The sequence below is a fragment of the Lolium rigidum genome, chromosome 1, assembly GCF_022539505.1.
Source record: "Lolium rigidum isolate FL_2022 chromosome 1, APGP_CSIRO_Lrig_0.1, whole genome shotgun sequence".
Lineage (NCBI taxonomy): Eukaryota > Viridiplantae > Streptophyta > Magnoliopsida > Poales > Poaceae > Lolium > Lolium rigidum.
Window position 1 is genome coordinate 148,913,699 of NC_061508.1, and position 15,276 is coordinate 148,928,974.

Genomic DNA, 15,276 nt, shown 5'->3' on the forward strand with positions numbered 1-15,276 from the left:
CACGCCGACGCACTAGGAGGCCGCGCGCAGCAGCCTGCAGCCTCACCGCCGCCGACACGTGGCGAATACCGATCCAAGCCGGAAGCGGTGACGGTGACGGAGGAAAACGGACCTGGTGGCCCGGGGCCAAGGTCACTCCCACACCGCCGAAAGCCAGGGACGGCGTCGGTGGCGGCAGCAGCCGCTGCTGCGGTGTTGGTGGCGACGGCAGCTGTTGCTGCTGTTGCAGCTGCCCACCGAACGGCAGGGACAGCGTCGGTGAGGACAACAGCTGCAACAACGGCGTTGGTGGCGGCGGCAGCTGCTGCTGTTGCTGCAGCTGCCCACCGAACGGCAGGGACAGCGTCGGTGAGGACAGCAGCTGTAGCGGCGGCGTCGGTGGCGGTAGCTGCTGTTGCTGTAGCGTCCCGGTGGGGAAGAAGGCGGCCGGCTGCTGGAGAAGAGGGACCCCTAGCACCGAGGTAGGGCCCGGCCCGGAGATGGTGGACAGCGGCAGCGGGGACTGCAGCAGCCCGGCGTCGGGTGGCGGCGACGACAGAAGCAGCGTCGGCTGCAGCGGCCCAGCGATCGCGGCGGAGGCCGCCTGGTGCGTCGGCTGCCACGGTAGCAGCGCCGGCGGCGGCCCGTAGGGACCAGCCAGGAAGAGGCAGATCTCCTGGACAGCAGTGGTGAGATCGCGGAGGGCTGCGGTGATCTCCACCGGGGAGAGAACGGTGGGGACGTCGGAGTGCGGCGGCGGCGGGTGGGAAGAACTCGGTGGAGGGCTGGACATGATCGAACCCGGGAAAGCTGATACCAAGTGTTATGGTGCTGCTAGAGGGATGGCGCGAGAGGGCCGGCCGGGGGCCGGCCCACGGCCGGTGGCAAGAGGGAAGGGATTTTCTTCTTAATTCTTGCTTGATTAGATTGATACATCTCCTCTTCATATATAGAGAGGTTTACTTGACTCCCAAGCAAGGCTTACTTGACCCCTAAGCAAACCATAAGACTAACGGACCCAGGCCCATGACGTACTCTAACACTCTCTCTTCACAATCATGTTGAACTTCTGTGTTTGCCTCTAGCTTGTACACCATGGCCGTTGATGCTCAACTACGTGCAGTGCTTGTAGATTGGTACCAATACATTGGAAGTACAATACGTACAAGCTATTTAACTGCTGGTCAAGCAAGAATGCGAGACCAATTACTGCTTGCTGATCATGCTCACAACGATGTGAAACCAATTACTGTCTTCGGATCGAATGCTACGGGAGGCGTTTTCAAGCTCTCTTTCTGTACAGTTGTATGCAATTTTCTCCACTAATTTCTTGGGAGCCTGGGCACCACTTATATTATGATGACGGGTGCGATCAACCGCCAACAAATTTCGGCCGTCAGAAGCAGTATTCAGTACATATTCAGCAAAACGGTAAGGAACGCGTAACTTCCAAGTTGCCCTGCTGGACTGCTCGTACAGGCCGCCGTGTCGACCTGTGTGGCCGGTTTACTGCCGACTTTTTGGTATACCCAACAGAATTTTACATCGAGTGGCACGCGCCGTTCTGGACCGGTTCAAGTTTTCAGGCACCAAACAACACGGCATCACTATCGCACGGCTGCAAGTCTGCAACAACAAATGATGGGCAGATGCTGTTGGTGCGACTCGATCAATTCAAGCTTGCTGTACCACAGTATGGAAATAGAGAAGGTGACCATATTTTCCTTTTTGAACATTCTAGATACTGTTTGCATAGTATTGTAGTATGTAAAATACAGCATACAAATCATATGTATATATACTGTGCATATTGCGAAACGAGGTACTTGTATGGCACTGGTTAAGTTTGCAATCACATCATATGTACTACCTCCATTCCAGGTAAGATGACTTGTAACTATTTCTAAAGTCAAACAGTCTAATGCTTGACAAAACTTATAGAATAACTATCAACATTTACAAGATAAGACATAGTATGAAAGTATTTATAGAATAACTATCAACATTTACAAGATAAGACATAGTATGAAAGTATTTTGCATGATGTATCTGTTATCACCGGATTTTGGCTAAATCAGGAGGTGGGCCGCGATCAAGATGGGCTTGGAAGATTACACATTGAAGATCTATGAAGCAGCCTTGCACGGAGAATTTGGGCTAGGTTGCCCGTGTATCTTTAATTATAGTAGATTGTATCTAGATTAAAAGTTAGAGTTTATCTCGTGCACGGTTTAGTGCACGCCCACATTAGAAAGTCCGCTGGACTATAAATATGTACCTAGGGTTTATGGAATAAACAACAACCAACGTTCAACCACAAACAAATCTCGGCGCATCGCCAACTCCTTCGTCTCGAGGGTTTCTACCGGTAAGCATCATGCTGCCTAGATCGCATCTTGCGATCTAGGCAGCACTAAGCCTGCCTACGTTGTTCATGCGTTGCTCGTGCTGAAGCCTTTTTGATGGCGAGCAACGTAGTTATCTTAGACATATTAGGGTTAGCATTGTTCTTCATGCTGCATGCTTTCGTAGTGCAACCCTTGCATGTCTAGCCGCCCTTACACCTATCTTAGGTGTAGGGGCGACACCCGCTTGATCATAGTTTAGTAGATCTGGTCCGTTACGATTGCTCCTTGTTCTATAAGGATTAGTTTAATATCTGCAATAGTTAGGCCTTACAAGGGGGCGGAGGATCCAGCGGCGTGTAGGGTGACGTTTGCTAGTCCTAGAACGGATGTTCCGGGGATCAACCTCGTGTTGGTGTTTAGGATCGGCTTACGGTCACCGTGCGCGAGCGCGAGGCCCGAACCTGAGTAGGATGATCCGATTATGCGGTGAAAACCCCAGATCGTCGTAGATCTAATCAGCTTTACCTTGATCAAGCAGGACCACCATATATTCGGACACCTCGTCTGAATCATGGGTGGATCGGCTCTTTGAGCCGATTCACGGGATAACTCGAGAGCCGATCGAGGCTCGTATTTAACGTTTACGTGTGTGCCTGCGCAGGAAACTAAGCGAGGCATCATCCACACCTTCTCGACCGGGTATAGGTCAGGTGGCACGCCCTTGTGATAAACATCGGTGCGTGCGACCAGGAGGCTTTGCGGGCCGTCGCTCGGAGGGACTAGGGCCAGCCGCAGCCCTAGTTGTTCCCGGCTCTACGGTGTTGCCCGTCTCTGCCCGCCGGTGGGTTTCGACGTCAACACATTCGGCACGCCCGGTGGGACCACCTTCGACATCGACGATATCGCCATCTACATCCGAGATGGCGGAAAGCACTCCGGTCAAGTACGAGGACCTGCCTCGATGACCTCAAGAAGAAGCACGACGAAATCAAGGCGGTCCTCGAAGCCGAACTCATCGGCTCCTTCCACCGAACCCGCTCCCATGGCGTCAAGTGGAAGGGTTTCACACCTGAAGGCGCACTCGATGGAGTGGATTTGTCCGCCCCGTCAGAAGAACGCACCAGGTCACTGAAGTACGAGGACCTGCCCGAGGAGCTAAAAAGAAAACAAGACGAGATCAAGGCAACCCTCGAAGCCGAGCTCATCGGCTCCTCTGAGAAGACCCGGCCGCACGATATCAAGCTCGATAGAGACTCGAGTCCGTCGCCCGGCGTCAACATGGTGGATCTCAGCCACTCCATAGGCCAGCCAAAGTCCTCCTTTGGTATCAACATGGCAGGGCTTGCAAGCCGCCACGGCAAAGACGAAGCGGAAAGCAGCCACTCCGTGGCAACGATGAACAGGAGGCCGATCCACGCGACCGGCCCCAAGATGATGACAGGCGGTACCGACGGGGGAGGGAATAAGTCGCGTGCGGTATCGGCGTCCACTCTCCGAGCGCCTCCTCCACAAATATGAGCAGCAGCACGACCGACGTCGGCACTACGACGTAGATGATGAAAGGAATTGTCGGTCCGATGCGAGAGGTCGAGAGGTACCGTCAGCATGATAGAAGCGACGACGGATACAATCGTCGCGCTGAAAGAAGGTCAAGGGGGCAGGATAACATGGATAGGCACTGGAGCTGTCCGTTCTTCGAACATTGCTGGGACTCAGGAATGAGCCGATTGCCAACAATCGAGAACTGCCCAGAATGCAAACGAGAGGAAGAAGGACGCCGCTAACGTGTCCGTATTCGAGCGTCTAGGGCCTCTCCCACCTCGGAGCAAGTATGCTGAGCCCGCTCGGGGAGAAGATCTCGAGGAACTAGAGGACGATGATGAAGAAGATAAGTATCATCGGCCCAGGTGGTGCCCTGATGGGCTCAGCCGTTCCCAAAAGCGGAGGGTTCAGCGTCTGCGTGGGTTGGAAGAAGCTGAAAGATTGTACCTGCACACGCTAAGGAAGGCACGGCCTGATCTGGCCGCCAAAATTCGGCGAACCCTGGACGAAGAAGTTCGGCCACAAAGAAAAGAGTGGCGCCCCAAGCAGAGGAAAGCCGATGATGATACATCGGCTGGCACAAACATGGTCTTCATCCTTCCATCGGAGTTTAGCGCTCCAAGACGATATGAAGCACCTGTGGCGCAATTAGACTGCGGCCCACGGCCGGTTATCTTTGAGAAGCCAAAGGAAAGGAGTTACGGGCATGCGAAGGCCACCATGCGTGCGAGGTTACATCAATGGGCAGCCTGTCAACAAGATGTTGGTAGACACCGGAGCGGCGAGTCAACATTATGCCATACTCCATGCTACGTCGGTTGGGACGCTCTAGCTCGGATCTGATCAAGAGCAACGTAACATTGAGCGATTTCAACGGCCAAGCGTCCGACGCGCGAGGTGTTACGAATGTGGATCCGACCGTAGGAAGAAAAGCTGTCCCTACGACGTTCTTTATCGTCGACGAGCAAGAGTACCTACGCCGTCCTACTAGGGAGGGATTGGATCCACGCCAAGCTGTTGCATTCCATCCACGATGCACCAATGCCCGATACAGTGGGATGGAGATGAAGTTGAAGTCGTTCGTGCAGATGATTCAGTCGAGGTTTCAACGGCCGGCATGGACATTTGGGAGACCTCAGGCCAAGAGCCGCTCTCAGGTATCAATTTGGACGACTGTGAGCGCATCGACGTGACAAAGAACGGGGTTAGGCTGGTTTTATCCACCGGCCTGACCGTGTAACAAAAGCAAATGTCGATGGATAAACGTGGCGAGACCGATCCTTGTGATCGGCCCCAAAAGATTTATAAAGGGACATCACAAAACCTTCACCAAGAAAGCAATGTGAGGCCGATTCTAGCGATCGGCCAAAATTATCCTCAACATCCAACAGAGCCGATACCATCAATTCTCTTGACAGAATCGACTCGGGGGGGCACCTAGAAGGATAAAACACGAGGAAAAGCAGTCTCACCCTTGGATGATAGATATTGGAGTATGGGGGCCGATACACAAGTCGGCCGGAAAATTCAAAAATTTTCAAGCATAGCCGATGTGCAGACATCGACTTAAGAATCAATGGGCTGACGAAGCCATCGGCTGCCCAGTTTTGACTCAGTAACTGTCACTTCCAGGAGACGTCGTGCCCAGAGTCCGGAGAGCATCAGAAATGCGAGGACGTTCTCACCAGAAGTTGCTGCAGCCTGCCACAGGGCGGCTACAGCGTTACGAGTTGGAAACCGAGGATGATTGACGTGATCAGCTCACTGCTATTCTCGCCCGACCGAGGCTCGGGGGCAGCTCACCTTGGAGGTTCTCTCGCTCGGGGAGCCGATTTCGTTGGAATCGGCTAACTCGCCTTGCGATTTGCCTGAAGAATGGTGCTGATGTTACAAAATTATCAGTTTCAGGATGCAAGACGATCCAGCGACAAGCCCAGAACTATGTTGAGGACACCTACTCAGCGCCAGATTACTAGCCTGCTGAATCGGCTGTATAAACTGTCAACGGATGAAAGGTGATCGATTGATTGGCCACGCACGATAGCACTCTCGGACCATGGTCGCGCTCAGCCCTGTTCGCCTGAATTACGGGTCCTCATCATTATTTCCACCCCGGCTGAGGCTCGGGGGGCAACTTGCTATGAGAGGTCCGTTGCTATAGGGAAACCGATTTTGCTAAAATCGGTTGGGCTTTGCATCTCAGTTTGATTTTGAGCGATGGGCGCTGAGAGAGAACAGAGCAGGATTATAAAAGTCACCACAGAAGTGATGCACGTCTCCGCGAAGTGGCGACTTCGGCGTTTAAATTGACCCAGCAACAGTCCTAGGGCTCTTCTGAAGGCAAAGAGGATCTGGAAGGAAAGGATACGGCAGAAGAATGTCTGAAAGGCCTAGGGTTTACACGATTATGGCATGGCCTTGTTTGGCCAGGGGTTTGGGCCCGGATGGATCTATCTCGAAATTTACCGTGAGAGACCGATGCGATGCTATCGGCTCTTTGGGCATCGACCGGTTTGGTAATCGGCAGAACTAGTACGAAAGACAATCGGCTAAATTATCATGAAGGGAATCGGCAAAATCAAAATTGGGGGAATTTCTTCATTAATAAGCCAGATTTCTTACATAGAAGAGCTGATTGCTCTCAAAAGGAAGTCCTGGGGGGATACATTGCGCCGCTTGCTACTGCTAGCCCTATGCTAAGATCCTATCTAGGGGCCGCTGCTGCCCTCGTCGTCGTCGTCGCCGGCATCGCCACTGTCGGCGCTGCTCCCTACCGGCTCGTCATCACTGCTCCAGCGGCCGCCGACGGGGCCCTCGTTGTCTTCATCCTCTTCGTCAGCGTCGTCGTCGCTGTCGACGTCGCTGAGGTTCCCGGGCCAGAGGTGGCGGCGTTTCGCCGGTGGCTCGTCGGAGGAGCTGTCTTCGTCCTCCTCCTCCTCTTCCTCCTCCTTCACCTCCTCGGAAGTGGTGAAGTCTGCCCAGGAGAAGCGATCGTCATCGCTCTCCTCCTCCGGTTCCCCGTCGGCAAGGAAGCGGAGGTCGCTCTCCCCATCGGTCGGGGATTTGTCATCCTCGGACTCGACGGAGGAGTCGTGGTCCTTTTTGTCCCACTTCGTTGGGGCGAGGATGTCGTACGCCGCTTGCGTACCCCACGAGGGCGTCGACTCTCGGATGGGAGAGGACACGTAGGAAAGATCCGATGAAGAAGAAGAGGAAGAGGAAGAAGACATGGTTGCGGGGGAGGGTTTTGTGGAGTGCTAATGCGGAAGGGGTGAAGGGGAGAACTGTTCGATGCGGTTAAATAAAAGGAGATGGGGGTTTTAATTTTCGAGCAGTTCTCGAGGACATGGTGCCAAAACTTGTCAAATCGTGCGAGAGAAGTTGGGAAGGCAAGTCGTCATGATGAAGCATGCTTGCGACAGTTCCGTTCCGCCATGACACGACCCCTCGGAGGAAAAAGCAGTGGTTTTGAAATTATCATTACCAAAACTAGGGGGCATGTGTTATCACCGGATTTTGGCTAAATCAGGAGGTGGGCCGCGATCAAGATGGGCTTGGAAGATTACACATTGAAGATCTATGAAGCGGCCTTGCACGGAGAATTTGGGCTAGGTTGCCCGTGTATCTTTAATTATAGTAGATTGTATCTAGATTAAAAGTTAGAGTTTATCTCGTGCACGGTTTAGTGCACGCCCACATTAGAAAGTCCGCTGGACTATAAATATGTACCTAGGGTTTATGGAATAAACAACAACCAACGTTCAACCACAAACAAATCTCGGCGCATCGCCAACTCCTTCGTCTCGAGGGTTTCTACCGGTAAGCATCATGCTGCCTAGATCGCATCTTGCGATCTAGGCAGCACAAGCCTGCCTACGTTGTTCATGCGTTGCTCGTGCTGAAGCCTTTTTGATGGCGAGCAACGTAGTTATCTTAGACATATTAGGGTTAGCATTGTTCTTCATGCTGCATGCTTTCGTAGTGCAACCCTTGCATGTCTAGCCGCCCTTACACCTATCTTAGGTGTAGGGGCGGCACCCAGCTTGATCATAGTTTAGTAGATCTGGTCCGTTACGATTGCTCCTTGTTCTACAAGGATTAGTTTAATATCTGCAATAGTTAGGCCTTACAAGGGGGCGGAGGATCCAGCGGCGTGTAGGGTGACGTTTGCTAGTCCTAGAACGGATGTTCCGGGGATCAACCTCGTGTTGGTGTTTAGGCCCTGTCTAGGATCGGCTTACGGTCACCGTGCGCGAGCGCGAGGCCCGAACCTGAGTAGGATGATCCGATTATGCGGTGAAAACCCCAGATCGTCGTAGATCTAATCAGCTTTACCTTGATCAAGCAGGACCACCATATATTCGGACACCTCGTCTGAATCATGGGTGGATCGGCTCTTTGAGCCGATTCACGGGATAACTCTGAGAGCCGATCGAGGCTCGTATTTAACGTTTACGTGTGTGCCCACGCAGAAACTAAGCGAGGCATCATCCACACCTTCCCGACCAGGTATAGGTCGGGTGGCACGCCCTTGTGATAAACATCGGTGCGTGCGACCAGGAGGCTTTGCGGGCCGTCGCTCAGATGGACTAGGGCCAGCCGCAGCCCTAGTTGTTCCCGGCTCTACGGTGTTGCCCGTCTCTGCCCGCCAGTGGGTTTCTGACGTCAACAGTATCTAAAGATAATGATTTTGTAGCATAGACATTGATAATTTCTTCTACAAACTCAGTCAAACTTTATGTTGATTTTTACAACAAAAAATATACGCCGCGTTTCCATTGGAACGGTTCAGTACTTCGCGCGAAAATGCGTTGGCGCAGCTGGTCTCGGGCGTTGTGGATATCTGGACCCTTGCATGGCATAGGGATGTCCATTCCTGGGTCCCACGATTTTGACTACCCACTTTACAAGATTCCCTTCTCTAAATACACTACCAATTGAAAAACTAGCACAACTTTCACGTAATAAATTCAAATGAATTTTTATTTTCATATTCGACTTCCTCGCGACGAGCTCTTCAAAATGAGTCTAATATTCAATATTTTAAAAGTTATTTTGTAAACTGCATCTATAGAGTTCTCTATTACTGGGGCATACAGTCCGGCGTCCATGTAGTCCTGCGAAATATAGTACTGATTTTATCAAGTCCTTCCAAATTTGTTTGAATGGTACATGTAGTATTTGTGAAAAGTACTTCTATTTTTGTACATATGACAGCTGCAGATTCCCTTTTCACGTGGGAACCATTGGCACGAATCTCGAAAAAGGCTGAATAGAGACAGTGGCTGTGATATCAGCTTCGCCCGAGATCAGCTGCGGAATCTGCGCGTCGTACTTCGCGACAATATTGCAACAAGAAAAGACAGTTCCATCATATCATGTCTACTTGGACAAACAAAGTTGAGGCTGTCTTACTCATGTATTCTTCAGCACCTTGAGTATCTTCAATGCAACAGTTCCAAACAGCCTGCTCGATTGATTCATTCTTGTGCCCTGCGGAATTCTTCTTGCCAATGAACGTGCAGTATCATTTGTAGCCGGCATAGAAAGTTCACCAAGTGATGACTTGCTCCCAGAGTTATGGACGTGATCAGAGTTAGGCAGACACAAGGCATTGTCTTGTGCGTAGGCTGGAGTTGCCTTTTTGGGATATCGTTGTGACAACACCGATCTCCAATATGGGAAGAAGCTATTCCATGTGCATTCACGCTCCCAACGTCCACGAAGTTTACTTCTTGCAGCCTTTTTACCTGCAGGATACAGATTAGGCGTTTTCACAGCTGCCTCAGTTGCAACCACATCCCCATGTTTTTCAGGTGCCTCACCATTAGGCATTGTACACCATCTATAAGGGAAGAGGTTTCCAATGCCCAAGCCTTCTCCACTAGGGAAAAAACCATGATCATTAAGAATTTGTGAAACACGTTCAAGGACCTTTGTATGAGGCACCTTTTGGTGAGTCCCAATGTATGAATCGAGAGCATTTCCAGCTTGGGAAATTATTTTAACAAGCAACAACGCAGATGACAGATGTTCACACTTAGCCTCCAGATCCGGCGCCATTTCCTTTTTGCTTCGACACATCTCCAATTTAACGCTAATCATGTGTTGACCAATGCCTGCTGTGATACTAGAAAATCCATCAAGTGTACTATTACCGTTTCTACCGCAGGAAGATCCCACACGGATTTGTGCTTGAGCCGCGAGGAGCAAAACTGCTGTTTGCAACAGTTTACCATCCTTTATGTAGTTCAAGATCTCATCAACTAGATTCTTTGTGTGTTCAGCAAGCAGCCTAGTGGTATCCAAGAACATTTTCATCTCAGGCAGGCACAGAAGATGAAGGATCTTGTAAATATAGTTGGCATCTTTCACTGTTGGGCAATTGTGATGCTCCTGCTTGGGAAGTAGACTATCCTCCAGATACTTGTGCAGACAAGTGCCCTCAACTGCGACATGGAGTGGGAGTAGATCCTCAGCGCCAGCGGTTCGTAAATTGGCTGACGCGCCATGACGGAGGAGCAATTTGATCATCTCAAGGGAGAACCTTTCCGCGGCTTCATGTAGGGGAAAGTACCCATACTGATTCATATAGTTGGGATTGGTGCGGCACCCTTCAAGCTCGGGAGCCTTAACCTCCAAGACAACTTTTGCGATTCGCAGGGCATCTTCAGCAATCATGTGGTTGAAGGCTTCTGGGGTGATGATGGAACCAGAAGTCATCCACTTCCCGCACTCGGCCGTGTACAAGCGGAGGAAGCGGGCGACGCTGTCTTTCTCCAGGATGGGCAACAAGCGGGGATATAGCACTTGGTAGAACATATAATTCACCGTCGGAGGAGTACGATCCGGGGTGATTAGAGCATGTCTAACAGGCCCCGTATTTTTTCGCCCCTTAAAACGCGAGTAGAGGGCCCTGTATTCGTTTTTCACCGGCCAAAAACGCGTCCAATCTAGCAGAACCTGTAAACTCACCCTGTAAAATGGAATATTCCCAAAATATGCCGAATCGAAAAAAAAAACTCCCCCATCTTCTTCCTCTAGCCAACTCCCGGTCTGCCACCGTGCTCCCCCGCCCCGGCCCCGGCCATGGCCGCCCTCTCCTCGCCCCGCTCCGGCCCCGGCCGCGCCGCCCCCGGCCGCCCTCGCCCGCGCCCGCTCCGGCCCCGGCCGCCTCGCCTCGCCTCGCCCGCTCCGCTCCGGCCATGGCCGCCTCGCCTCGCCCGCCCGCTCCGGCCATGGCCGCCCCGCCCCGGCCGCCCTCGCCCCGCCCCGCCTCGGCCCGGCCGCCCTCGCCTCGCCCCGTTCCCGACCGCGCCGCCCTCGCCCGCCACGGCCATGGCGCGCCGCCCGGCCGCCCTCGCCCCGCCACCGCTCCGGCCAGCCCCGCCCCGCTCCCGGCCGTGCTCGCGCCGGCCCGGCGGTGCTCGCCCAGCCCCGCCCGGCTGCGGTTCGCCGGAATTTAGCCGGATTCCGGTGAGGCAAATCGCGAAACGGTTAGATTTTCTCGAAATTTCAGCCCGCCACGAGTGGGGGTTGGCCCGTATTTGCTCTCCCACCCCGTACAAGTAAGGGGCGAAGACCCGCCCGTAATCGAAAACAGCAAAAATCGAACCGGGGCCGTTTTACGGGGTCTGCTAGACGGCCGGTAGAGGCTCAAACCCGTATTCCGCAGCTTATTATACGGGTTTGCCCCTTTTACGGGGTCTGTTAGACCTGCTCTTACACTGGTTGCTCTGGAGGTCTTTAGAAAATCTCTTCTTTTGCTGCACCACTCTGCGTAGGACTTGCGAGTATGAGAACCATGGTACATAGGATAGGGAGGATTCCATGGGTCGCAGATAACCACAGTTGGTTTGCCTTCAGCTATACCATCGTCGACATGAGAACCAGCTTTCCTTGCCTCCTTTTTGTGCATTATCTCCAGTGTCGCACAGTTAGGTTGGAATTCCACTTGCACTGTTTGTTTCTCTGGCAGTGACGCGGTCGATCGGGGGCGAGGATGGCCGGGGTCGACCCGCCAGTCGGCGGCGGGCAGGCCCGGACGGGATGCAGGAGCTGCGGGACGGGACCGGGGAAGGCCGGCCGTAGATAGGCAGCGGGGCGGAACCCTACCCTAGCTAGGGAGGACTGCGATGCGTGTCAGGAACTGGATAGGGCTGCAGGGGAGGCGAAGAAGGTTGGAAAGGATCGGAAATCCAATTTTGACCTAGGATGCGTATGCTCGGAAAAAACATTTTAAATGTATCAATAAAATCTGAATAAAAACTCTGCGCTTACGTCTCGATATTCTATATGCTTATGCCAAGTTTCACGGAAAATCGATATTTTTTGTGTCATCCGTGGAAAAAGATAAGAATATATCCCTGTGAATAGGTTTTTAAGCATCAAAACTCATCTTTTTTACACATGTCACACGAAATATTGATTTTTTTATGAAACAACTTTTCGAGCACCTAAAACATTAGAGCATCTCCAACAGAACGCCGTGCCCAAAAACCGCCAATTTACTGCGTCGATGCGCGTTTTGGCCGCTCCAACAGACGCGCTAAAATTGCGCGTGGTGCAAATATTTTTCGGCACACGCCATTTTGCACAATCACGCGCACCAAATATGCCGCATGCGATTTCAGCGCGCGTGAAAAGCCACAGCGAGCGTGCGTGGCCAACGACCCCCTAAAATTTCACCCAGCTACGCATCCCCATTTCCGCCTCACACTCCAGCGGCGCCGTTGCCCCTATTCCACGCCGGTTACACCGCCACCTTACTCGTCGGCGTAGATCAGCGCGCCGGTACTCCACGAGCTTTTTTGGTGCACCGGCGCTGCTCCAATTGATGGGCGGCAACCGCGCCGCCGCCGCCCCTTCCTCGCCGGCGCTGCTCCAATCAAGCGAGCGTCAACCATGCCGCTGCTGCCCCTTGCTCGCCGCGCTGATCCAATAAACCAGGCGTTCAACAGCGCCGCTGCCACGGATTCAACATGAGCCACGTGCAGGTATGTGATGTTTCATTGTTTGTAGAGGTAATTTTGATGCCTAAAATTAGGATTCTTACCATTTGTAGATGAGCTCCTCGTATGATTCGTCCAATGAGGAGATACATTTAGAAGAGGAAGAAAATATTTTGATGATTTTGGCTATGAGCGCAAAGCAGTAGAAGCATGGTGGTTCTATGTTCGGTCGTCGAAAGTCGTGGAGGGAGCGCATTGAGGGGCACAACAAGTTGATTCGTAGCTATTCTGCGGATGAACCAACTTTCCCTGAGAGCTACTTCCGTTACGTTTTAGGATGATTACCAACTTGTTTAAACATAATTTCAAGGATGTGACGAAACATGATCGGTTTTTCGAGCAAATAAGGAAAGCTTGCAGCGATCTTGGGCATAGTACTTACCAAAATGTGACCGCCGCCTTGCGTATGTTGGCATACGAAATTCCAGCCGATCTTGTTAATGACAATCTGGCAATGGGTGAGAGTCAAGCAATTGAGTGTGTCAAACACTTTGCAATAGCCATTGTGGAAGTGTTCGGTGAGCACTACTTGAGAGCCCCCAATGCTGAAGATACTGCTAGGATCTTCGCGATGAATGAAGCTAGAGGGTTTCCCGATATGCTTGGCTCGATTGATTGCATGCACTGAAATTGGAAGAATTATCCTATCGCTTGGCATGTAAAATTCCAAGGCGCCAAAAAGGATACCACCATTATCCTTGAAGCCGTGGCCGATGAAGAGACTTGGTTTGTTTTTTTTTTTGTAATGCCATGCTCTTGCAATGACATCAACGTCCTCCATCGCTCCCCACTCATGACAAGGATTGCCAAGCGCGAAGGTTCACCGGTATAGTTTGAAGCAAATGGCCACACATACAACTATGGCTACTACCTTACTGACGGCATCTATCCAAGGTGGCAAACATTTGTGAAGCCGGTTAAATATCCAACTGGTAAGAAAAAGATGCAGTTTCATAATGCACAAGCGGCGGCTAGGGAATATGTAGAGAGGGCATTTGAGATTTTGCAAGCCCAATTTGCTATTGTTAGGGGACCGGCTAGATTTTAGGATCAAAATATCCTTTGGTATATCATAACCGCTTGTATCATTATGCATAACATGATCATTGAGAATGAGCGTGGCCAAGAATTGAACTACATCCATATGACTTAGTGGGAGTTCTTGCCCAAGTGCGCAGAGGGGAAGAGAGACTAGCCCAATTTATTTTCTCATACCATGCCATTCGTCAAGGAGAAATGCATGATCAACTTCAACTTAATTTTTTTTCGATAAGGGGCGCTTTATTACTCAAAAAAATTTAAGCATTACACCCAGCCTCTGCATAACCAGGATGCACACAGCCGTTTAAGAGTCTATGATCCATCAAAAAAGCGATACAAAAAAAAGATAAAAGCCAACTACTAAGACACTCCGTTGGCTTCAATCCTCCGACTATGCAGCCACCCATGTTGGGAAATAAACTCCGTGGCCGTGTTCTCCAATCGTGTAGACACCTCCGTAAAGAGGTCGCGATCCTCCAAACGCTGAAGTGGTGACCATGAACGGAGCAAAGCCGTACACCGGTAGATGACCTGCATAAGAGAAGAATTTTTGTCATTAAAAACCTTGTCATTTCTACATAGCCAAAGCGACCATGCAACCGCAATCGCTCCCACTCCGATAATCGTTTTGTACCTCGAATCCACCCCATTAAGCCAATTGCCAAAAATGTTTGCAATGCTACAGGGAGGGTATAAGGTAGAACCTATCTGAATGATTGACCATATAGATCTAGCAACCCGACAGTTGAAGAATAGGTGTTTTATTGTCTCTTCCTCGTGACAGAACACACATTTCGTACAACCTTGCCAGTTGCGCTTTACAAGGTTATCTTTAGTAAGAATCACACCTCGACGAAGATACCATGCAAAGACCTTTGTTTTGAGCGGTATCTTCATCTTCCAGATGAATTTATTATTTAACACCGGTTGTGCAGATAGGCATAATGCTTTGTACATGGAGCTGACCGAAAAAATGCCATTTTTGGTGAGACTCCAACGGAATTCATCCGTCCCCTGAACCAGATGGATAGAACCTAACCACTGAAGCAGTTCGTTCCAGGAAGTTAGTCGAGGACCGAGAAGATCACGTCTGAACGTCATAGAGGGAGGAGAAGATTCCATCACCTTCTGTAAAGTATCCCCTTTGTGACGAACAATACTGTACAATGATGGATACTGTTCACGGAGAGTGGTTGTTCCCAACCAGCGATCCTCCCAGAACCGTATCTCCGCCCCATTCTTAATGAAGAAAGAACCAAATGGGAAAAAGTACTTCTTAGTTGCCATGATGCCAGACCAAAAATGCGAATCTCCTGGTTTCCAAAGTACCTGAGAGATCGCCTTTGATCCAACAT